The following is a 22953-nucleotide window of genomic DNA, read 5'->3' as shown; positions in this document are numbered from 1 at the left end:
TGGGACAATGTACTTTACACATAGATAGCTAGGAAGGATGAGAACAGCATATATTCCCAACAATCACTGAAGTAACAGATTAAAAATTTAGAGGGTTAGAGATTAAACAAAAATGTGTAGGTGCTATAGAAAAAATGTTTGCATCCCCCCAAACTTCATATGTTGAAACCTAATCCCCAATATGATGGTTTTTGTAGTACGGGGCTTTGGGAGGTGTTACATTATCAGGGTGGAGGCCTTCTGAATGGGATTAGTGCCTTTACAAAAGAGTTCCCAGAGAGCTCCCTCACTCCTTTGGTCATGTGAGGACACAGCAAGAGGACAACCATCTGTGATCCACAGAGGGGCCTTCACCAGACACCAGATCTGCCAGTAACTTGATCTTGGATTAGCCTCCTATAAAAAATAACCTTTTTTTTTTTTTTTTGAGACAGTCTCACTCTGTCGCCCAGGCTGGAGTGCAGTGGCACTATCTCAGCTCACTGCACGCTCCTCCTCTCAGGTTCACGCCATTGTCCTGCCTCAGCATCCCGAGTAGCTGGGACTACAGGTGCCCGCCACCATGCCTGGCTAATTGTTTGTATTTTTAGTAGAGACGGGGTTTCACTGTGTCAGCCAGGATGGTCTTGATCTCCTGATCCACCCGCCTTGGCCTCCCAAAGTGCTGGGATTACAGGCGTGAGCCACTGCACCCGACCAAATGTCTGTTGTTTATAAGCCACCCAATCTACAGCATTTTGTTATGGCAGCCCAAATGGAAAGATAGTAGGTCTGATGTTATCATTGTAATTCCTGTTAGAAAAAGGATAAATTGTGTCTGCATTGCCCTTACCTGGTTTTGAAAGCAGAGTGGTTATGATCTGAAAAAGGATTATAGGTGATGACTTTGAAAATAGGCCGAATACTAAGATTTTAAAGAAAAGGGCAATTTACTTTATGACAGTACGTCTGATGTTATCATTATAACTCCTGTTAGCAATAAGGAAAAAGGATAAATTATGTCTGCATTGCCCTTACCTGGTTTTGAAAGCAGAGTCGTTATGATCTGAAAAAGGATTATAGGCGATGGCTTTGAAAGTAGGCTGAAGGTCAAGATTTTAGAGAAAAGGGCAGTTTATAACTTCAACTATCTTTCATAATTGTCAATAAACAAATATACATAAAATACCTCCAAAAAGATACATGCCTAAGTGTTGCCTCTGGAGAGAACTGGAGAAGTGGGGACACAGAAACGTGTCCTTTAATGTTGTTGTACCTTTAATGTCATGTGGATTTTGTGCCATGTTTATGTATCATCAATTTAACACTTACTAATTTCAAAAAGTAGAAGACCTGGTTCCTACTCTAAGTTCATTGCTCCTTTTCTGTGTACTTGTACTCTGTGGGATTATTGCTAATGTGGCACTTATCTGAATTCACTGCAATTATTTAGGGCAAGGGAAGAGTTTGTGAGGTTTTCATATTGGAAAAATAACATCTTAGCCTTTTGTGAATGGAGAATGGATTAACAAGAGGCCAGAATGGATGCAGCCTGATCAGTTAAGAGGCTATTGCACCTGCCTAAGAAGTGACGGTAGTTTGGGCCAGGCACGGTGGCTCATGCCTGTAATCCCAGCACTTTGGGCTAAGGTGGGAGGATTGCTTGAGCCCTGGAGCTCCAGACCAGCCTGGGCGACACGATGAGATCCTGTCTCTTAAAAAAAATAGAAAACATTAGTGGGGCGTTGTGGCGCATGCCTGTAGTCCCAGCTACTTGGGAGGCTAAGGTGGGGGGATTACCTGAGCCCAGGAGGTCGAGGCTGCAGTGAGCCGAGATCATACCACTGTACTCTAGCCTGGGTGACGAAGTTAGACCCTGACTCAAAAAAAAAAAAAAAGGAAAAAAACCAGTTATTTGGACTAGAATAGTGGTGGGAAAGACAGGGAGAAATGAAAAATGTTGGAGCTATTTAAATGTCTTTGATATTGGAATTGAGGTAGGAGGAAGTTACCAAAGATGACACCTGTTTCCAGATTGGGAATGTATTAGCTATCTATTGCTGTGCATGGATTCTTTGGGTCAGATTTGGGAGTGGCTTAGCTGAATAGTTCTTTTTCAGGGTTTCTCATGAGATTTCAGTCAAGGTATTGGCCTGGGCTACAGCCATCTGAAGGCTTGACTGTGGCTGGGGGATCCTGCTACCAAACCCACTCACGTTACTGTTGGCAGGAGACCTCAATCCCATGCTGTCCCTGTGGACCTCTCTATGGGACTTCCTGGATCTCCTCATAAATTGTTAGCAGTCACACAGAAATCTGATGTTTGCCGAATTAATGTTTTTTAAAAACCTAGCCATTTCTGCTAGGGACAGTGGCTCATGCCTGTAATCCCAGCACTTTGGGAAGCCGAAATGGGCGGACCACCTGCGCTCAGGAGTTGGAGAGCAGCCTGGGCAGGATGGTGACTCTATCTCTACAAAAAATACAAAAGTTAGCCAGGGGTGGTGCATGCCTATAGTTCCAGCTACTTGGGAGGCTGAGGTAAGAGGACTGCTTGAACCTGGAGGTCGAGGCTCCAGTGAGCCATGTTTGCACCTAGCAGAAATTTTTTTTTTTGAGACAGAGTCTTGCTCTGTCCCCAGGCTGGAGTGCAGTGGCGCGATCTCAGCTCACTGCAAGTTCCACCCCCTGGGTTCACACCATTCTCCTGCCTCAGCCTCCCAAGCAGTTGGGACTACAGGTGTCCATCACCATGCCCGGCTAATTTTTTTGTATTTTTAGTAGAGATGGGGTTTCACCATTTTAATCAGGATGGTCTCGATCTCCTGACTTTGTGATCCACCCGCCTCAGCCTCCCAAAGTGCTGGCATTACAGGCGTGAATCACAGCACCCGGCCAGAAATGGTTAGGTTTTTTAAGAAACATTTAAAAAATGTTTAGCCTGGTGACAGAGTGAGACCCTGTCTCAAAAACAAAACAAAACAAGAAAGCTGGCCATCATTTCAACCAGGCAGAATTATACATTTATGCATCCATCCATCTTTAATTCCTTGATTGATTACATCATTATTTCATATATATTATGTGCCATGCAACGTTCTAGGTGCTGGGGCACAATACTTGTAGGGTCCTTTTCTCAATAAACTTACATTCCAGTGAGCAGAGACAGATAAAAATCAGGTAAATGAATGACAAAGATAATTTTCTCTACTAATTAATACTGTAAAGAAAAACAGTATAATTGAATAAAGTCATGGGGGATACTACATTAGCTAAGGCCATTAGGCAAGGATTTTCCGAGGTGACATTTGCGTTTACATGGCAAGAAGAGGCCAGCCCCACAAACATTTGCAGAACGAGATTTCCAGACAGTGGGAGCAGTAAGGGAAAAAGCTTGAAAGATGGATGAGTTAGGTGTGTTTTTGAAATAAAATGAAAGCCAGTGTGATCAGTGCATAATGAAAAGGAAGACCAAAACCAAATCTTGTAGGATTTTATCAACTTTGGTAAAGAAGTTTGGTTTTATTTCAACCACATGGAAGTCACTGGAGGTTTTTAAGCATGAATAATGATATAATCTGGTTTGCCATAATTAAAATATCCGTAGTGGGCCAGGCATGGTGGCTCACACCTGTAATCTCAGAATTTTGGAAGGCTGAAGCAGGAGGATTGCTTCAGGCCAGGAGTTCAAGAGCAGCCTGGGCAACATAGCGAGACCCCATCTCTGGAAAATAATCCAAAAATTAGCTGGGTGTGGTGGCACACACCTGTGGTCTCAGCTACTCAGGAGGCTGAGTTAGGAGGATCGCTTGAGCCTAGGAAGTCAAGGCTGCAGTAAGCCGTGATTGTGCCGTTGCAACACAGCAAGATTCTGTCTCAGAAACAAAACAAACAACACATGAAATATTCATACTGCTATAGGAAGAAGGCAGTATAATTGTTTGCTAGGGCTGCCATAACAAAATGCCACCAACTGGGTGGATTAAAGAACAGAAATTTATCCAGGCGCAGTGCCTCATGCCTATAATCCCAGCATTTTGGGAGGCCAAGGCAGGCAAATTACTTGAGGTCAGGAGTTCAAGACCAGCCTGGCCAACATGGTGAAACCCTGTCTCTACCAAAAAATACAAAAATTAGCTGGGTGTGGTGGTGGACCCTCATAGTTCCAGATACTCTGGAGTCTGAGATGGGAGAATTGATTGTACCTGGAAGGTGAAGGTTGCAGTGAGCTAAGATCACACCACTGCACTCCAGCCTGGGTGACAGTGAGACCCTCTCTAAAAAAATAAAATAAATTAACAGAAATTAATTTTGTCACAGTTCTGGAGGCTGGGAGTCCAAGATCAAGATGCTGGTATGGCTGGTTTCCTCTGAGGGCCTAAGGGAGAAGTCTGTTCCAGGCCTCTTTCCTTGGCTTGCAGATCGCCACCCTCTTGGTTGCTGCCTCTTCACATGTTTGTCTCTGTGTGCATGCATCCCTGGTATCCCCCTCTTATAATTACACCAGTCACATGTGATTAAGGTCCTACCCCAATGGCCTCATTTTAACTTAATAATCTCTTTAACAACCTAATCTCTGGATATGGTTACATTCTGAGGTGCTAGAGGTTGCGACTTAGACAAGTGAATTTGGGAGAGACACATAACAGCCCATAACAGAAGTCAAGAATGGAAGCAGCAAGATCAGTTAGGCCAAGATGGCTACGATCTCCTGACCTCGTGATCCACCTGCCTCGGCCTCCCAAAGTGCTGGGATTACAGGCGTGAGCCACCGCACCCGGCCGAGAATAAAGGATTATTTAAGAATCACTCTTCTTTCATGAGAAGATTCTTTTTTTCTTTTTTTTTTTTTTTTGGATTCAGGTTCTGGCTCTGTTGCCCAACTGGAGTGCAGTGGTACAATTGTGGCTCACTGCAGCCTCAAACTCCTGGGTTGAAGTGATTCTCCTGTCCTACTTCCTAAGCAGTTGGCACTACAGGTGTGCGCCACCATGCCTAACTAAGTTTTTCTATTCATACTTTTTAAAGAGATGGGGTCTCACAATGTTGCCCAGGCTGGTCTCAAACTCCTGGCCTCAAGCCATCCTCTGCCTTGGTCTCCCAAAATGCTGGCATTACAGGTGTAAGCCATTGCACACAGCCAAGAATTCTACTTTGAACATGTTATGTCTAAAACATATCAGACATTCAGGCCAGGCACGGTAGCTCACACCTGTAATACCAACACTTTGGGAGGCCGAGACGGGTGGATCACTTGAGGTCAGGAGTTCAAGACCAGCCTAGCCAACATGGTGAAAACTGGTCTCTACTAAAAGTGAAAAAATTAGCTGGGTGTGGTGTGGCACATGCCTGTAATCCCAGCTACTCGCGAGGCTGAGGCAGGAGAATCGCTTGAACCTGGGAGGCAGAGGCTGCAGTGAGCTGAGACTGCATCATTGCATTCTAGCCTGATATATTGCTATTAACTTCCAAAAAAACTTTTCATGGTCTCTGATTCAATTCCTGCACAGCACAAACTCATAGCCTATTGTCCAAAGATTGGGAGTGTGGTAGAAGAGGAGTCACTGCTCAACTGTACAAGGGTCTATGTGTAGAGAGTACCCTGAAGGCCTCATTACTCCTTGTACAAACTCACAACCAAATCCTATTTCAGCTCCTATTTTCTGGTACCTACTTTTCCTAGGACTCTTAGCAGTTCTTCAAAGTAAATCAAATTGCTTCTCACTGGTCTTCCCTTCTGCACCCTATGTCTACTATTAACTATCATTCTTTCAGTCTTATAAAAATTTGTTGAACTCTCATCTGCTGGAACTCTGCTTTCAGCAAAGATGGAAAGACCAGAACTGGATTTATCCTTCTGCCTAAAACAACTAGAACACCAGATAGAGTACATAAAACAATGGTTTTCAGATGGTGGATAATGGGCACTGCAGGACTGCGATCCCCAAGCAAAGGGAAAACACAGGTGACTCCTACAATTGAGCCAGCTTACTGTCTGGAGGCAGTTTTCAGGCTCTAGTGCAGGTAAAGGGAACCCAGACAGAGCATGGCTCTCTGGCTAGGTTGAGGAGATAGATAGCAGAGTTCAGAGAAGTCACTAGAATTTTCAGAACAGACTGCGAGAGGAAGCCGTCTTGGCCGGGTGTGGTGGCTCACGCCCGTAATCCCAGCACTTTGGGAGGCCGAGGTGGGTGGATCATGAGGTCAGGAGATCGAGACCATCCTGGCTAACATGGTGAAACCCTGTCTCTACTAAAAATACAAAAAAATTAGCCGGGTGTGGCAGCGGGCACCTGTAGTCCCAGCTACTCGGGAGGCTGAGGCAGGAGAATGGCATGAACCCAGGAGGTGGAGCTTGTAGTGAGCCGAGATCGTGTCACTGCCTCCAGCCTGAGGACAGAGCGAGACTCCGTCTTAAAAAAAAAAAAAAGAACAGACTGCAAGAGAAGACAGAGCTCTATAGAGAGAGGTCTAGAGACCTGGAAAACAAGTTTCCTCAAGTCTATGGCTGAGTTTTGGGCTGTGCATGCACGAGAAGAACATGACTGGGGCAAGAGAAATAATCTCTGGAAAGCAGTAGACAGAAAAAATCCTAGACCTCACACAGGGCTGGAAATAAATTATTCATGTTCTCAAAAGTCACAGTATTATACAGGGCATCAGGCAGAATCTTTAAAAGGTTGTTGCCTGAGTTGTGAAATCAAAATCAAAATAGATCAAGATTAAAGACCGTTCTTTACTTACACCAATAATCTTAAAATAAAATTTCAAAAGGATCTAACTGATTTCAAGTACTTAACTGCACACTATATAAAATAATTCAGGCAGAGGATGGTGGTTCACGCCTGTAATCCCAGCACTTTGGGAGTCCAAGACAGGCAGATCACGAGGTCATGAGACGGAGACTATCCTGGCCAACATGGTGAAACCCAGTCTCACCATGTATTTGTAAAAACACAAAAATTGGCTGGGTGTGGTGGCCTGCGCGTGTAATCCCAGCTACTCTGGAGGTTGAGGCAGGAGAATGGCTTGAATCTGGGAGGTGGAGATTGCAGTGAGCTGAGATCAAGTCACTGCACTCAAGCCTGGCAACAAAGCGAGACTCCATCTCAAAAAAAAAAAGAATTCAGCAGCCAGGGGTGGCGGCTCACGTCTGCAATCCCAGCACTTTGGGAGCCTGAGGTGGGTAGATCACCTGAAGTCAGGAGTTTGAGACCAGCCTGGCCAAAATGGTGAAACCCTGTCTCTACTAAAAATACAAAAAAATTAGCCAGGCGTTGTGGTATGTGCCTGTAATCCCAGCTACTCGGGAGGCTGAGGCAGTAGAATCGCTTGAACCTGGGAGGCGGAGGTTGCAGTGAGCTTATTATCACGCTACTGCACTCCAGCCTGGGCAACAGTGAGACTCCGCCTCAAAAAAATAAAAATAAAAATAAAAATAATTCCACAAGATCCAGTAACTAGCAATGTGAAATTCACAACATCTGGCATCTACCAAAAATTACCAAGAATGCAAAGAAGCAACAAAATATAATTCATAATCAGGAGAAAAATAGACAAATCAATCAATAGGAACAAACTCAGAAATAATAGATATGATGAATCTAGCAGACAAGTTTTTTTTTTTTTTTTTGAGACGAAGTTTCACTCTGTCACCCAGGTTGGAAGTGCAATGATCTCAGCTCGCTGCAACCTCTACCTCCCAGGTTCAAGCGATTCTCCTACCTCAGGCTCCTGAGAAGCTGGGATTACAGGCACCCACCACATCTGACTAATTTTTGTATTTTTTATTATTTTAAAAATGATTATTATTATTTATTTATTTTGGGGGATGGAGTCTCGCTCTGTCACTCAGGCTGGAGTGCAGTGGCGTGATCTCGGCTCACTGCAAGCTCCGTCTCCTGGGTTCATGCCACTCTCCTGCCTCAGCCTCCCAAGTAGCTGGGACTACAGGTGCCCGCCACCACACCTAGCTAACATTTTTTTGTATTTTTAGTAGAGACAGGGTTTCACTGTGTTAGCCAGGATGGTCTCAATCTCCTGACCTCGTGATCCACTGGGATTACAGGTGTGAGCCACCGCGCCTGGCCCTGTATTTTTTTTTTTTCTTTTAGTAGAGACAGGGTTTCACCATGTTGGCCAGGCTGGTCTGGAACTCGTGACCTCAAGTGATTCTCCCTACCTCGTCCTCCTGAAGTGCAGAGATTACAGGCATGAGGCATCGTCCCCAGCTGCAGACAAGTTTTGTTGTTGTTGTTTTTTGTTTTTTTGAGACAGAGTCTTGTTCTTGTCACCCAGGCTGGAGTGCTATGGCACGATCTTGGCTTACTGCAACTTCCACCTCCCAGGTTCAAGCTATTCTCCTGCCTCAGCCTCCCGAGTAGCTGAGATTACAGGTGCCCACCACCATACCTGGCTAATTTTTGTATTTTTAGTAGAGACGGGGTTTCGCTATGTTGGCCAGAATGGTCTCAAACTCCTGACCTTGTGATCTGCCTGCCTTGGCCTCCCAAAGTGCTGGGATTACAGGTGTGAGCCACTGTGCCTGGCCCACAGACAAGTTTTTAAAAATAGATTTTATAAATACACACAATATGTTCACAAAAATAGAGGAAAACATGATCATGGTGAGGAGAGAGAAAATATTTTTAAAGTCCCAAATAGAACTTCTAGAAATGAAAATGCAATGTCTGAAATTAAAAAATACATTGGATGGAATTTAAAGAAGATCAGATGCTGCAGAAGAAAATATCAATGAATTTGACAACACAGATATAGAAACTATCTAAAACGGAGCACAAAGAGGCTGGGCGCAGCAGCTCAAGCCTGTAATCCCAGCACTTTGGGAGGCCGAGGTAGACAGATCACCTGAGGTCAGAAGTTCAAGACCAGCCTGGCCAATATGGCAAAACCCCATCTCTACTAAAAACACAAAAATTAGCTGGGTGTGATGGTGTGTGCTTTTAATCCCAGCTACTCGGGAGGCTGAGGCTGGAGAATCGCTTGAACCCAGGAAGCAGGACATTCTCTTGAACCCAGGAAGCAGAGGTTGCAGTGAGCCGAGGTTGTGCCACTGCATGCCAGTCTTTGCAACAGAGCAAGATTCTGTCTAAAAAACAAAATAAAAATAAAATGGAGCACAAAGAGAAAACAAGGCCAGGTGCAGTGGCTCACACCTGTAATCCCAGCACTTTGGGAGGTGGAGGCAGGCGGATCGCAAGGTCAGGAATTTGAGACCAGCCTGGCCAACATAGTGAAACCCCGTCTCTATTAAAATACAAAAACTTAGCCAGACATGCTGGTGGATGCCTATAATCCCAGCTACTCAGGAGGCTGAGGCAGGAGAATCGCTTGAACCCAGGAGGCAGGACATTCTCTTGAACCCAGGAAGCAGAGGTTGCAGTGAGCTGAGGTTGTGCCACTGCATGCCAGCCTTTGCAACAGAACAAGATTCTGTCTAAAAAACAAAATAAAAATAAAATGGAGCACAAAGAGAGAACAAGGCCAGGTGCAGTGGCTCACACCTGTAATCCCAGCACTTTGGGAGGTGGAGGCAGGCGGATCGCAAGGTCAGGAATTTGAGACCAGCCTGGCCAACATAGTGAAACCCCGTCTCTATTAAAATACAAAATCTTAGCCAGGCATGCTGGTGGATGCCTATAATCCCAGCTACTCAGGAGGCTGAGGCAGGAGAATCACTTGAACCTGGGAGGCGGAGGTTGCCCTGAGCTGAGATCGCACCACCATACTCTAGCCTGGGCGACAGAGCAATACTCCATCTCAAAAGAAAACATTAACAAGGGAGATAAATTAATTAATCTAAATGTTGGTTCTGGCCGGGTGTGGTGGCTCACACCTGTAATCCTAGCACTTTGGGAGGCTGAGGCATGAGGATCACTTGAGCCCAGGAGTTTGAGACCTGCCTGAGCAAAATAGTGAGACCCCTGTCACTACAAAAAAATGCAATTAGCTGGGTATGGCACACACTTGTAGTCCTAGCTACTAGGGGGTCTGAGGCAGAGGGATGGGTTGAACATCCAGTCTGGTTAAGACTGTAGTGAGCCGAGACTGCGCCACTGCACTCCAGCCTGCAGGACAAAGTGAGACCTGGTCTCAAAAAATATAAAATAATAAATAAATGTTGATACTTTGAAGAGAGCATATCATAATCTGAAGAGAGCAATAAAATGGATAAAAACTGAAACAGGGAAAGAGAAAGGATAAAAATTACCAAGATCTGGCTTGAAAGATGATATTACTACAGATCTGATAGACATTAAAGGATACAAAAATATTATGGGCTGGGCACAGTGGTTCATGCCTGTAATCCCAGCACTTTGGGAGGCCAAGGTGGACAGATAACCTGAGGTCAGGAGTTTGAGACTAGGCTGGCCAACATGGTGAAACCCCATCTCTACTAAAAATACAAAAATTTGCCAGGTGTGGTGGTAGGCGCCTGTAATCCCAGCTACTCCGGAGGCTAAGGCACAATAATCGCTTGAACTTGGGAGGTGGAGGTTGTACTGAGCTAAGATCATGCCACTGCACTCCAGCCTGGGTGACGGAGCCAGACTCCATCTCAAAAAAAAAAAAAGTTATGAACAATTTTATGACAATAAATTTGACAATGGAGACAAAATAGAGAAATTCTCTGAAAGACATAAACTGCAACACTTACTCTTTTTGAGTAAGAAATAGATAAGCTGAAAAGATCTGTATCTATCGTTTCTCTCTAATGATGTTTAATTTCACAGTAATGTACCTAGCTGTGGCTTTTTTTTGTGATGTCGTTTAACCCTCTTTGAATCCTTTCAATCTGAAATTTTCCTTATTTATAATGTAAGAATATGACTTTTGGGGGATTTAAAAAACAGTATGTCAAGTATTTAGTAAATGTCCAGTACTCAGTAAATATCAGATGTTCTGGCTGGGCATGGTGGCTCAAGCCTGTAATCCCAGCACTTTGGGAGGCTGCAGCAGGCGGATCATGAGTTCAAGAGACTAAGATCATCGTGGTGAAACCCCGTCTCTACTAAAAATACAAAAAATTAGCTGGGCGTGGTAGTGCACGCCTGTAGTCCCAGCTACTCGGGAGGCTGAGAATCGCTTAAACCTGAGAGGTGGAGGTTGCAGTGAGTCGAGATTGCACCGCTGCACTCCAGCCTGGGTGACAGAGCGAGACTCCGTCTCAAAAAAAAAAAAAAAAAAAAAGTTAGCCAGGGCTGATTTCCAACTTGTTTTGGATGTAAGCATCCAGAAGAGACATTTCTTCCACCCTTACAACAACAACAAGAAAAAAAGGTAAACTTACTTCAAATTACCAAGTATTTTTGAATTTATCAAAGAGTTGAGTTCCCAGAACAAAAAACCAGTCCAAAATCTAAGAAGCAACAGATGCCTGCAGGAAGAGAAGGGCACTAGCTTACTTGGGATAGACACAACTAGGTACTGGTATAAGTTTAGCTACAAGAATTGTGGAATTCATGCAGGCTGGTGTGGACTGGCAGAGCACTCAACTCTGTTGCTCAGGCTGGAGTGCAGTGGTATGATCTTGGCTCACTGCAGCCTCTATCTCTTTTTTTTTTTTTTTTTTTTTGAGGCGGAGTCTCGCTCTGTCGCCCAGGCTGGAGTGTAGTGGCGCAATCTCGGCTCACTGCAAGCTCCGCCTCCCGGGTTCACGCCATTCTCCTGCCTCAGCCTCCCAAGTAGCTGGGACTACAGGCGCCCGCCACCTCGCCCGGCTAGTTTTTTGTATTTTTAGTAGAGACGGGGTTTCACCATGTTGGCCAGGATGGTCTCGATCTCCTGACCTCGTGATCCGCCCGTCTCGGCCTCCCAAAGTGCTGGGATTACAGGCTTGAGCCACCGCGCCCGGCCTGCAGCCTCTATCTCACAGGCTCAATCCTCCCACCTCAGCACTCGAGTTTTGGGACTATAGATGAGCGCCACTATGGCTGGCATTTTATTTTTTGTAGAGACGAGGTCACACTATGTTTCCCAGTCTGGTCTTGAACTCCTGGGCTCAAGCAGTTCTCCTGCCTCAGCCTCACAAAGTGTGGGAATTACAGGCGTGAGTCACTGCAACTGCCTTTTTTTTTTTTTTAACTGCTCTAAAAGGCAACTATCAAAAGCAAAAATAGCACAAGTATTGTATGTTTACAGCATTTGTAAAAGTGAAATGTATGGCAACAATAGCACAATGAATGGAATGGAAGAGTTGGGAATACAGTGTCTTAAAGTCCTTCCGCTACATGTGAAGTGGTATATTACTGGAGGTTCCTATTATGTGGAACCTATTTGAGTGGACCATTCCATGAAAGTTGTAGGCATGCAAGAATAAAAGTGTTACAGAAATATGTGACCTTGAATTCTAAAATTACACTGCATTACAGGTATTTTTATAACAAGTATGCTCTTATGCTTTAAAAAGCTGTCTTTGTTTCTTAATAGACTTGATTTTTTTCAGAACAATTTTAGGTGCGCAGCAAAATCGAGCAGAAAGTGCACAGTTCCTATCATCCCCTCCCCCATATATGCACAGGCTCCCTATTAACATCCTGCACCAGCATGTTCTATTTGTTAGAACTGATGAATCTACATTGACACATCATAATCATCCAAAGTGCATACATTAGGCTTCATTCTTGGTGATGTACATTCAATGGGTTTTGACAAATGTATAATAGCATGCATCGACCATTATAGTATCATGTAGAATAGCTTCACTACCCTAAAAATCCTGTGCGCTCCCATTGGTCATTCTAAATTTTCATTCCTCCAAAGCTAGAAATCCCAAAGTTAAAGTTGGCCTTTTTCATTCTAAAGTATGTCTTCAATTCTAGGAAATTCTCAGCAATAATTCTTTCACATGCTATTTTTTTCCCCCTTCTGGAATTTCTATTAGAAAAAATATTTATGTTGGCCGGGCGCGGTGGCTCAAGCCTGTAATCCCAGCACTTTGGGAGGCCGAGACGGGCGGATCACGAGGTCAGGAGATCGAGACCATCCTGGCTAACACGGTGAAACCCCGTCTCTACTAAAAAATACAAAAAAACTAGCCGGGCGAGGTGGCGGGCGCTTGTAGTCCCAGCTACTCGGGAGGCTGAGGCAGGAGAATGGCGTAAACCCGGGAGGCGGAGCTTGCAGTGAGCTGAGATCCGGCCACTGCACTCCAGCCTGGGCGACAGAGTGAGACTCTGTCTCAAAAAAAAAAAAAAAAAAGAAAAAATATTTATGCTTCTACCTTCCACATTTCTTTTTTTTTTTTTTTTTGAGACGGAGTCTTGACCTGTGACCCAGGCTGGAGTGCAATGGCACTGATCTTGGCTCACTGCAACCTCCGCCTCCTGGGTTCAGACGATTCTCCTGCCTCAGCCTCTTGAGTAGCTGGGACTACAGGCGCCCACAACCACGCCCAGCTAATTTTTGTATTTTTAGTAGAGACAGAGTTTCACCATGTTGGCCAGGATGGTCTCAATCTCCTGACTTTGTGATCCGCCCGCCTTGGCCTCCCAAAGTGCTGGGATTACAGGCATGAGCCACCACGCCTGGCCTACCTTCCACATTTCTTAACTCTCCTTTCATGCTTTCCATGTCTTAGTTCCTTCCTTCCTCTAATCTTCTGGTTCATGAGAGAACTGTCCAGCTATATTCAACCCATCCATTGAGTTATTTCATTAATATTTGTCAACACCCAATTCACAAATGCTTGTTTGTGCTTTGTGTTTCCAACATTCTCCCTTCTTTCTCTGAAGCTCTGTTAAGTTTATTTTCAATTCTTATTGTCTGATCCATTCACTTGACTTTCTCTGATATAGCTAGTTCTATGTATTGCTTTAGTAGTTCTCATGGTCCTCAGATGTTTCATGATTTTCCCTCTGTGCTCATACTTATTCCTTGGGACAATCAGCTGCCTTGGCTATGTCTACTGAGGGAAAGGGAGAAAAGCCTCAATGTTTGTTTGTGCTGCTCCAAAGGGTTTAGGACTTGGGAAAAGGTATATCTCATGTTGAAGTGCTTCCAGGATAATGATCCAGTTCAAGCATTCTCTATTTTTCCATTTCGGGCATGTCCAGATCATTTCACAATTCCTCTACTCCAGCCACTGCTACTGATGGAGACGTAAACGGAAAGAATAGGGGGATATTGCGGCCCCAGGCACAGGCTGGCCAATCCACACTGACACACCACACTTCCAAATGTCTTGGCTGGTTCTTCTTTTCTGACCTACTCCTTAAAGGCTGATGTTTTCCAATGCTCCCTGCATGTTCCTTTTATCTAACATTGGATGGAGTCTCTCTGGCTCACATTTTCTTTGCCTACACATAGCAGCCAAACAAATAATATTCAAAGTTTGTTAAATAATTGTGTAATTGGGAAATTCAAGGGACATTTTCAACCACATTCTGAATCTTGGAGGAGGTAAGGCTCAGTTTCAGCTTTAAAGTACCTGTCTTTATTGATTCAGTTATTTTATCTTAAAAAGGAGGTAAATACCAAACAAAGTTAGAAAAAGAATTCTAACGGTCCAACTCTCTATTTCTGTGGATCTTCATTTGCACTGTGGAATTGCTTGAGCCATATAATTTTACCACGTTTAGTCTCTGGTGGATGTCAGTTAATATTAAGTGGATTATGGACTAATTTTTAGCTCTCTGTGAAAATCAACACACCCAGTTTTTAACACAAATATTTTGGTGTTCATATATGTAGGCATACTGTAATTTTTAGGGAGGTGTTAAAATTAATTTTATTTATTTATTTATTTATTTACTTATAGAGACAGTGTCTCACTGTTATCCAGGTTATAGTCCAGTGGCACAAACTCCCAGACCCAAGGGATCCTCCTGCCTCAGCTTTCCGCTTAGCTGGGACTACAGGTATGCCACCACGTCTGGCTCATTTTTCAATTTTTTCGTAAAGATGGGATTTCAATATGTTGCCCAGGCTGATCTCGAACTCCTGGCTTCAAGCAGTCCTCCCACTTTGGCCTCCTACCTCAACCTGTGTTGAGATTACAGGCACGGGACACCTTGCCCAGCCCAGGGAGGTTATTTTTTGAAATTCTTTTCCTTAGACTGTATTGCTCTCTGAGCAATATAAGCCAGTCTGAGGTCACTCTTTTGGCTCTACACATTAATATTTATTTTTTATTCTTACCTTTTCAGAACATGGCAAAAAAAACCTTTGGCTCCAATTTCTTTGCACAGCCTAGTATCCAGAGAGAGAGAAAACTGATCATCTATAGGGACTGCATGTATTATCAAGCTATGGTATTCAGATTTATTTTATCATCCAAATGATCATTTCCAAATTTTATATATTAAAAACTCAGATATAAAAGTGAGTGAATCTGTACCCAGAAAGGCTTAGACACAAATACCAAATTAATTGTCATGCCAGGCTGGGCACAGTGGCTCATGCTTATGATCTCAGCTACTAAGGAGGCTGAGTTGGAGGATCGCTTGAGCCTGGGAGGCAGAGGCTGCAGTAAACTGAGACTGCACCACTGTACTCCAGCCTGGGTGACAGAGGGAGAACTTGTCTCAATAAATAAATAACATAAAATATAAATTGTCATACCTGGGTGTGGGATGGCCGGGTTTTCTAGTTTCCATTATAAAAAGTTACATTTGAAGAAAACAAAGTATCCACATGATGGCACTATAACCTACAAAATAAGAGATTGTCAATTTATGAAGACCAATAACTTGGTAAATTCTACTTAGAGTACTTATTACTCTAAAATACTGAAAATAAATTGCCTAAAGAATGTGCTAAAAAATGGCTGGGCTCATGCCTGTGAATCTCAGCAATTTGAGAGGCCAAGGCAGGCAGATCTCTTGAGCCCAGGAGTTCAAGACCAGCCTGGATGACATGGTGGAAACCCCCTCTAGGAAAATACAAAAATTAGCCTGGCATGGTGATGCGCGCCTGTAGTCCCAGCTACTCAGGAGGCTGAAGTGGGAGGAATGCTTGAGCCCAGGAGGTTGAGGCTGAGCGAGCCAAGATCATCCACTGCAATCCAACCTGGGCCATAGAGTAAGAGATCCTGTCTCAAAAAAACAATAACGAAAAAAAAGAATGCTGAAAAACAAGGCATTTTATATATAAGGTACTTATGGATATAGTTCCCTTATGTTTTACATAGACTTACTGGCTAATCCTTCATATCCCTTTCCAAGTTCATTTTTCCATGATTTATTTAATAATAGTATCTTAGTCCTAATGGGAGCACATGACCATGTTGGGAGCTACTTAATGCATTCCCCATAATGTCATGTCTTCCTATAGGTGATTCTAGGGGAAACAGTGTTAAATGAGACAGATGCCATCCATGGAGTTTATATTCTGGCCGGAAGATAGGCTTTATTTATTTTTTTGGGGTGGAGTCTCACTCACTCTGTCACCCAGGCTGGAGTGCTGTGGCATGATCTCAGCTCACTACCAACCCCACTTTCCAGGGTCAATTGATTCTCCCACCTCAGCCTCCCAAGTAACAGGGACTAGGAGCAAACCACTACGCCCAGCTGATTTTTTGTATTTTTAGTAGAGACAGGGTTTCGCCATATTGGCCAGGCTGTAAGCTATGCACTGTATTAAAACCTTTATGTTATTCGCTAACGTATTCTTCTTCACAAACACTTTATGAAGTCAGTACTAGGATCCCTGCTCTACAGCTAAAGAAAACTAGGCTGAGAGAGGGGCTAAGGCCACAGAACAAAAAAAACGTGGCATGGAGCCCTTTTCCAGTATGAAATATATTGATAATAACAATCTTCCTCTTTTCGTTATGCTCTTCTTCTCCCTTAGTGAGGCATGGTGGCACATGTCTGTAGTCCCAGCTACTTGGTCAGTAGAGGTGGGAGGATTGCTTGAGTCCGGGAGGTCGAGGCTGCAGTGAACTATGATCACACTACTGTACTCCAGCCTAGGTGACAGAACAAGACCCTGTCTCAAATAAATAAATAAAATAAAAATTAGTTTAGTTTAACGACTGCAATCTTATAGTTTTAAATAATTCAGTAGCCTGGGTTTTTATTATAATATCCTTTAGCAATAGTTCTAAGTAGTTTCCTGAGCACACAGCACATCAGATTTAGAGGTTTAAGTTTACCAAAGTTAAAAACCAAAAGCACATAAACACACATACAAAATGGTATTTCCCACGTTGGAACATAGAACTGTTAACTCTCTAATAGAACGAAACATTTTTTGCCAAATCGCAAATCAAAGACATCATAAATCAAGCACATATTATACTAACTTGCTTTTACCTTTCTCAAATATTTAAATTGGGCACACTATCTTTGTAAGTCTCAAATCCTAAAGTTTGAATAGAAAGGGCCTGCGTAGAAATGCTTTTTTTTTTTTTTTTTCTGTCGCCCAAGCTGGAGTGCGGTGGCCGGATCTCAGCTCACTGCAAGCTCCGCCTCCCAGGTTCACATCATTCTCCTGCCTCCGCCTCCCAAGTAGCTGGGACTACAGGCGTCTGCCTCGTCGCCCGGCTAGTTTTTTGTATTCTTTAGTAGAGACGGGGTTTCACCGTATTAGCCAGGATGGTCTCGATCTCCTGACCTTGTGATCCGCCCGTCTCGGCCTCCCAAAGTGCTGGGATTACAGGCTTGAGCCACCGCGCTCGGCCAGAAATGCTTTTAAGGTGAATCCATTTTCTAGTTTTTCTCCGTATTAAATTAGTAAAATAAACAAAATAGGATAGTCATTTGAAAAATGCTAAATCTTGGGATCTGTGGTCTAGAGGAAAGAAAGAGTACAGGGTTAAAAGTCACAAGTTCAGGGTTCTAGTCCTAATATTACTATCTACTAGCCAAAGGACATTTTGAAACCTCTCAGCCTCTACTCTCTAATTTATAAAACAAAGGGGTTTATTTTGATTTCTAAGTTGTCAGATTTCACACAAGTCAACAAAGAAACTTGGTCAAGTCATAAAATAATAATTATAGCTTACATTTATTTAGTGCTTTGCATGCATTAATTTAATTCATGTAACTTGTGAGGCAGGTAGTAATAATATCCTTATTTTATTTTATTTATTTTTTTTTTTGAGATAGAGTCTTGCTCCATTGCCCAGGCTGGAGTGCAGTGGCACAATCTCGGCTCACGGCAACCTCCACCCTCTGGGTTCAAGTGGTTCATGTGCCTCGGGCTCCTAAGTAGCTGGGATTACAGGCATGCTCCATCATGCCCGGTTAATTTTTGTATTTTTAGTAGAGATGGGGTTTTGCCATATTGGCCAGTCTGTTTGTTCTCAAACTCCTCACCTCAAGTGATCTGCTTACCTCGGCCTCCCAATGTGCTAGAATTATAGGTGTGGGCCACCGTGCCTGGCCAATATCCCCAATTTAGAGAAGCCACCTATATAAAAAAAATAAAATTAGACAGGCATGATGGTGCACACGTATAGTCCTAGCTACTCAGGAGGCTGAGGTGGGAGGATGGCTTCAGCCTAGGAGGTCAAGACTGCAGTGAGCTGTGACAGCACCACTGCACTCCAGCCAGGGTGACAGAGTAAGATCCTATCTACAAATAAACAAAACATACAAAAACAAAAACAAAACAAAGGACTTCATGCCAAACTTAGTTGCACTCTGTTAGCTAATAACATCTCACTGGTGTTTTTGCTTCAATTAAAATGTCATGGTCAGGCGCGGTGGCTCAAGCCTGTAATCCCACCCAGCACTTTGGGAGGCTGAGACGGGCGGATCACAAGGTCAGGAGATCGAGACCATCCTGGCTAACACGATGAAACCCTGTTTCTACTAAAAAATACAAAAAAACTAGCCAGGGCAGGTGGCGGGCGCCTATAGTCCCAGCTACTCGGGAGGCTGAGGCAGGAGAATGGCGTAAACCCGGGAGGCGGAGCTTGCAGTGAGCTGAGATCTGGCCACTGCACTCCAGCCTGGGCAACAGAGCAAGACTCCGTCTCAAACATACATACATACATACATATATACATACATACGTACATAAATAAATAAATAAATAAAATGTCATTTATTTATAAAATATGTAAAGCACTCTTGCAGTACACAATTCAAGAGGCCACCAAAGATAATTCACAATCTCCTTTCACTTCTGTTCCTTAAGTTTCAGTCCCTCCTAGTCACTGTAGATTCTTTAAGAAGAGAAATCACATTACCAGAGCTAAGGAAAATGAATCAAACAGAAATGCTTAGGATGAACTATACTAGAAGTACCAGACGGGTAATAGTGGGAATAAAAAAAAAGGGATGGGTGCAAGTTTCTACAGGCAAAAGCAACAACACTTAGCATTTAGCACAGGGGCTGGAACATAGCAGGCACTTCAAAATATTTTCTATGTAGCTCCTGAATGACATGAGTAGGCGAATGACCAAAATGATTTCAAGGTGTAGAGGCAGGATGACAAGGAGCTGAAAAGTGCCATTAACATTGCCAAAATAACAATAAAAAATCAAGTTTCAGGTATGAAAGGGGAAGAAGATGAGACATGTACTTTTGAACCTATGAGTTGGAAACGCTCATGGGCCACATAAGTGAGAACTGTCAGGTGTTCGAAAATGTGATCTGGTGTTAATGAATGAATTTGGAAACTTTGGGTATAAATTTTAGATTTATCTTTCAAAAAAATGGGTATGATTAGATAACTAAGGAAAATGCTTTTGAGGACAGTATAGAAGATGATGTCCAAGGACAGAAAATTAGTAACTGTCTACATTAGGGAGACAAAGATGAATGAAACCATGAGAGCCAACTATCATGAAAATTCAGGAGGGAGACTATATTAAGAAGGCGGCAGGCTTATGCCTGTAATCCGAACACTTTGGGAAGCTGAGATGGGAGGATCGCTTTAGACTAGAAATTTGAAGCTGAATGAGCTATGATTGCACCACTGCACTCTAACCTGGGCGACAGAGCGAGACTCTGCCTCTAAGTAAATACATTTAAAAAAGAAGGCAGCAGTCATTGGTAGTATCAGATGAGGAAAATAGGTCAAGTAGAATGAAAAATGAGAAAAAGTCATCAGATTTAGTAATCAGAAAGGGGACAGATTTAGTAATCATTCCAAGTGCAATGGCTCATGCCTATAATCCCAGCACTTTCAGAGGCCAAAGTGGAAGGATTGCTTAAGCCCAGGAGTTCCCGACTAGCCTGGGCAAGAATGAGGCCCCATGTCTACATATAAAAATAAAAATTAAATTAAAAAAAAAAGAGAGGGAAGAGAGCAAAAATTTGGCAGGAAATAACAAACGAGTGGGTGGTGAGGAAGTGAATACAGCCCCTGCCTTGCCTTCCTCTCTTGAGAAATCTGATGGTGAGGGGATGGCAAGGGATGGAGCAGTAAGCAAATGGGCAAAAAATGAAATGTAAATGTACAACCTGGAATTGGCAACTCTGTGGCCTTCCTTATAGGGTTAGCAGTGCCAACAGTTTTCAAGAGGCAAGATACACATTTGTAGGGAATGAAGGAGCCAAGAGGATGAAAAAAGCTGCAGGTATGACTCGTGGTAATTGAGCAAGATCTGATATGGGAAAGAAATTACATCTAATTTACAGTTGGATTTGGAAAGGAAAAGAGGCGCTCCTCCTGACTCAGAAAGGGAGGGAAAGTTGAAGATATTTTGAAGTGAGGAGGGAGGATAAGGGTGTGACTGACAGCCTGTATTTTCTCAGAAAGTAGGTGACCCACTTGTCCCTCCCCACCAGAGAATTAACTATCACCTAGGTGAGGAGCCCCAAAAGCCAGACACTGGACTAACATAAACATGACTAGGTTTTTAAGTACTCATCTTATGGCAGATATTTTTTTAAAATCTATAATAACCCTAACAGGTAGGTACTATTTTTCTTCCCATTTTAAAATCTTATGCTTCCCTTAAGAGGATATGAAACTTGCCCACAGCTAACAAGCATACATTTAAACCCAGATCCAACTGCATGGTTTTTTAAGTCTATTACATCTTATGGCAAGGGATAGCAGAGGCCATGAACTGATGGGCTTATAAGTATATCTCACCTCTAGTATTGATCTTTGTAAAAAAAACAGATGAACAGAAAACTATGGTTTGTGCTTTCTGAACTTTATAATTAAGACTACATACATATGGGAGTAAAATACTGACAAGAAAGGAAACAGTAGAGAAAATACTTTGCAAATAAGAAATTGCCGTTCCTTTGATTCTTTTTGATTCATATGAACTTCTGTTACACAGACAATTGTTGTGGACACAATTCCCTTTGACCTATGAAAATTAGATTTGAACAAAGGTTCAGATTGGATTTAGATTAGGTCCTGCTCAGTGAAAATTATGAAAACACTCTGACACTACAGTAACTGATATGAAAGAATAAATCCTCACTTAACATTGTCAATAGCTTCTTAGAAACTCGTTTTCAGTGAAACAATGTACAATGAAACCGATTTTTGTTGTCATCAATATTACAAGGAAATGAAGACAACATTGAATGAAATGTTTTTTTGTGGACCTGCTGTAAGTTGTTAGGCTAAAAACTATGGTTTCTAAGAACTTATCGTTAAGTGACGACCTACTGTACTCTGTAACCATGCTGCTATTCTTTATTCCTGACATCTCATTAATTTTTTTTTTTTGAGATGGAGCCTTGCTCTGTCACCCAGGCTGGAGTGCAGTGGAACGATCTCTCAGCTCACTGCAGCCTTGACCTCCCAGGTTCAAGCGATTCTCCTGCCTTAGCCTCCCAAGCAGCTGGGACCACAGGTGTCTGCCACCACTCCCGGCTAATTTTTGTATTTTTAGTAGAGATGGGGTTTCACCATGTTGGCCAGGCTGCTCCTGATCTCAAGTGATCTGCCCATGTCTGTCTCCCAAAGTGCTGGGATTACAGGCGTGAGCCCCAGGCCGACCTTTCTAATCTTAAAAAAAAAAAAAAAACAAAGAGATGGGGTCTCACTGTGTTCCCTAGGCTGGACTCCTGGGCTCAAGCGATCCTCCCACCTTGGCCTCCGGAAGTGTTGGGATTACAGGCCCGAGCCAGCGCGCCCGGCATGCGGAGCATTTCCAGTCAAACACTGGGATAAACTGCAAGAAACAACCCTAAGAAGCAGGTGAATTGTCTCAGGAGCTCAAGCTCCCTTTGGAGAAGGACTCAACCAGCTGTGACTGGCTGTGAAGATGGAGGAAAAGGGCCACCAGTTAACGCATGTAGACAGCTTTTAAAAGTCAGAAGAAGCACGCCTGTAGTCCCAGCTACTCAGGAGGCTGAGGCGGGAGGATCACTTGAGCCTGGGGAGATAGAGGTTGCAGAGCCGAGATCACGCCACTGCAGTCCGGCCTGAACAGAGGTGAGACGCTCGCGGATCTTGGCTTGGGGCTGGCGGCTTTAGGAAGAAACTGACCTCGAGACCCTGAGGACCTGGCGACAGCCGTTACTCTGGCTGACAAGTCATTGGACTTCCGGCGCACGCCCGGCGGGGCGCGGCAAGGCCAGCTTCCGGTTTCCAGCCTTGCCCCGGCCCCTACCTTCCGCCCCACCTCCAGTCTAGTGCCTCCTCTTGGCCCCGCCCCTTGACCTTCCTTCTCCCCACCCTAGGCCCCGCCCCCTGACCCGCTCCTTCCTGACCCGCTCCTTCCCGCCGCCGCGCCCCCGTTCCATTTCATTGTTGGATTGTGGCGCCTCACTCCTGCTGGTGGCCGGCAGGGGGCGGAGTTCGAGCCTGGATTTTTCCGTCCCCCGGGAGGCCGTCCGGGCGTGGGGGAGGGGAGGGCGGGGCGGGAGGACACGGTTCGGTCGGCTGCAGCGCTACTTTTGGTCCGGGGTCGGCAGGGAGGCCGCGGCTACCGCATCAGAGCTGACGTGGGGACTACGTGGGGCCGCTGCCGGCGCCGGGTTGCTGGGCGGCGGCGCCGTTGCTGAGCGGCGGTCGGGCTCGCCGTCTCCACCTCCTCGCGTCCGTAATCAGTGACGAGGTCCGCTACGTAAATCTCTTTGCGGCGG

At 44.1% G+C, this 22953-nt stretch overlaps 1 protein-coding gene and 1 long non-coding RNA gene across 17 annotated transcripts in view; one reads left to right on the top strand and one right to left on the bottom strand.

Moving 5' to 3' along the window:
• Positions 1-712: 712 nt before the first annotated feature.
• LOC117082217 lies at positions 713-22601 on the bottom strand. The gene is made up of 4 exons (XR_004436620.1): positions 22355-22601; positions 15562-15649; positions 15139-15189; positions 713-1082 (listed from the first exon to the last, which is right to left on the bottom strand). It is a non-coding gene; the product is annotated as an uncharacterized LOC117082217 (long non-coding RNA).
• CREM (cAMP responsive element modulator) overlaps positions 22545-22953 on the top strand; it is a 94780-nt gene continuing 94371 nt past the window's right edge. For 10 of the 16 annotated variants that reach the window (XM_033190944.1, XM_033203379.1, XM_033186513.1 and 7 more), the window contains exon 1: positions 22584-22953. The gene's annotated coding sequence lies outside the window, so the exon portion shown is untranslated. The other 6 variants (XM_033198069.1, XM_033197333.1, XM_033189454.1 and 3 more) reach the window with 4 other exon arrangements.

Source organism: Trachypithecus francoisi, unplaced genomic scaffold (genome assembly GCF_009764315.1).
Source record: "Trachypithecus francoisi isolate TF-2019V2 unplaced genomic scaffold, Tfra_2.0 Contig00025, whole genome shotgun sequence".
Classification (NCBI taxonomy): Eukaryota; Metazoa; Chordata; class Mammalia; order Primates; family Cercopithecidae; genus Trachypithecus; species Trachypithecus francoisi.
Note: the sequence above shows the minus strand (reverse complement) of the source record. Positions and strands in the feature narration are given on the sequence as shown.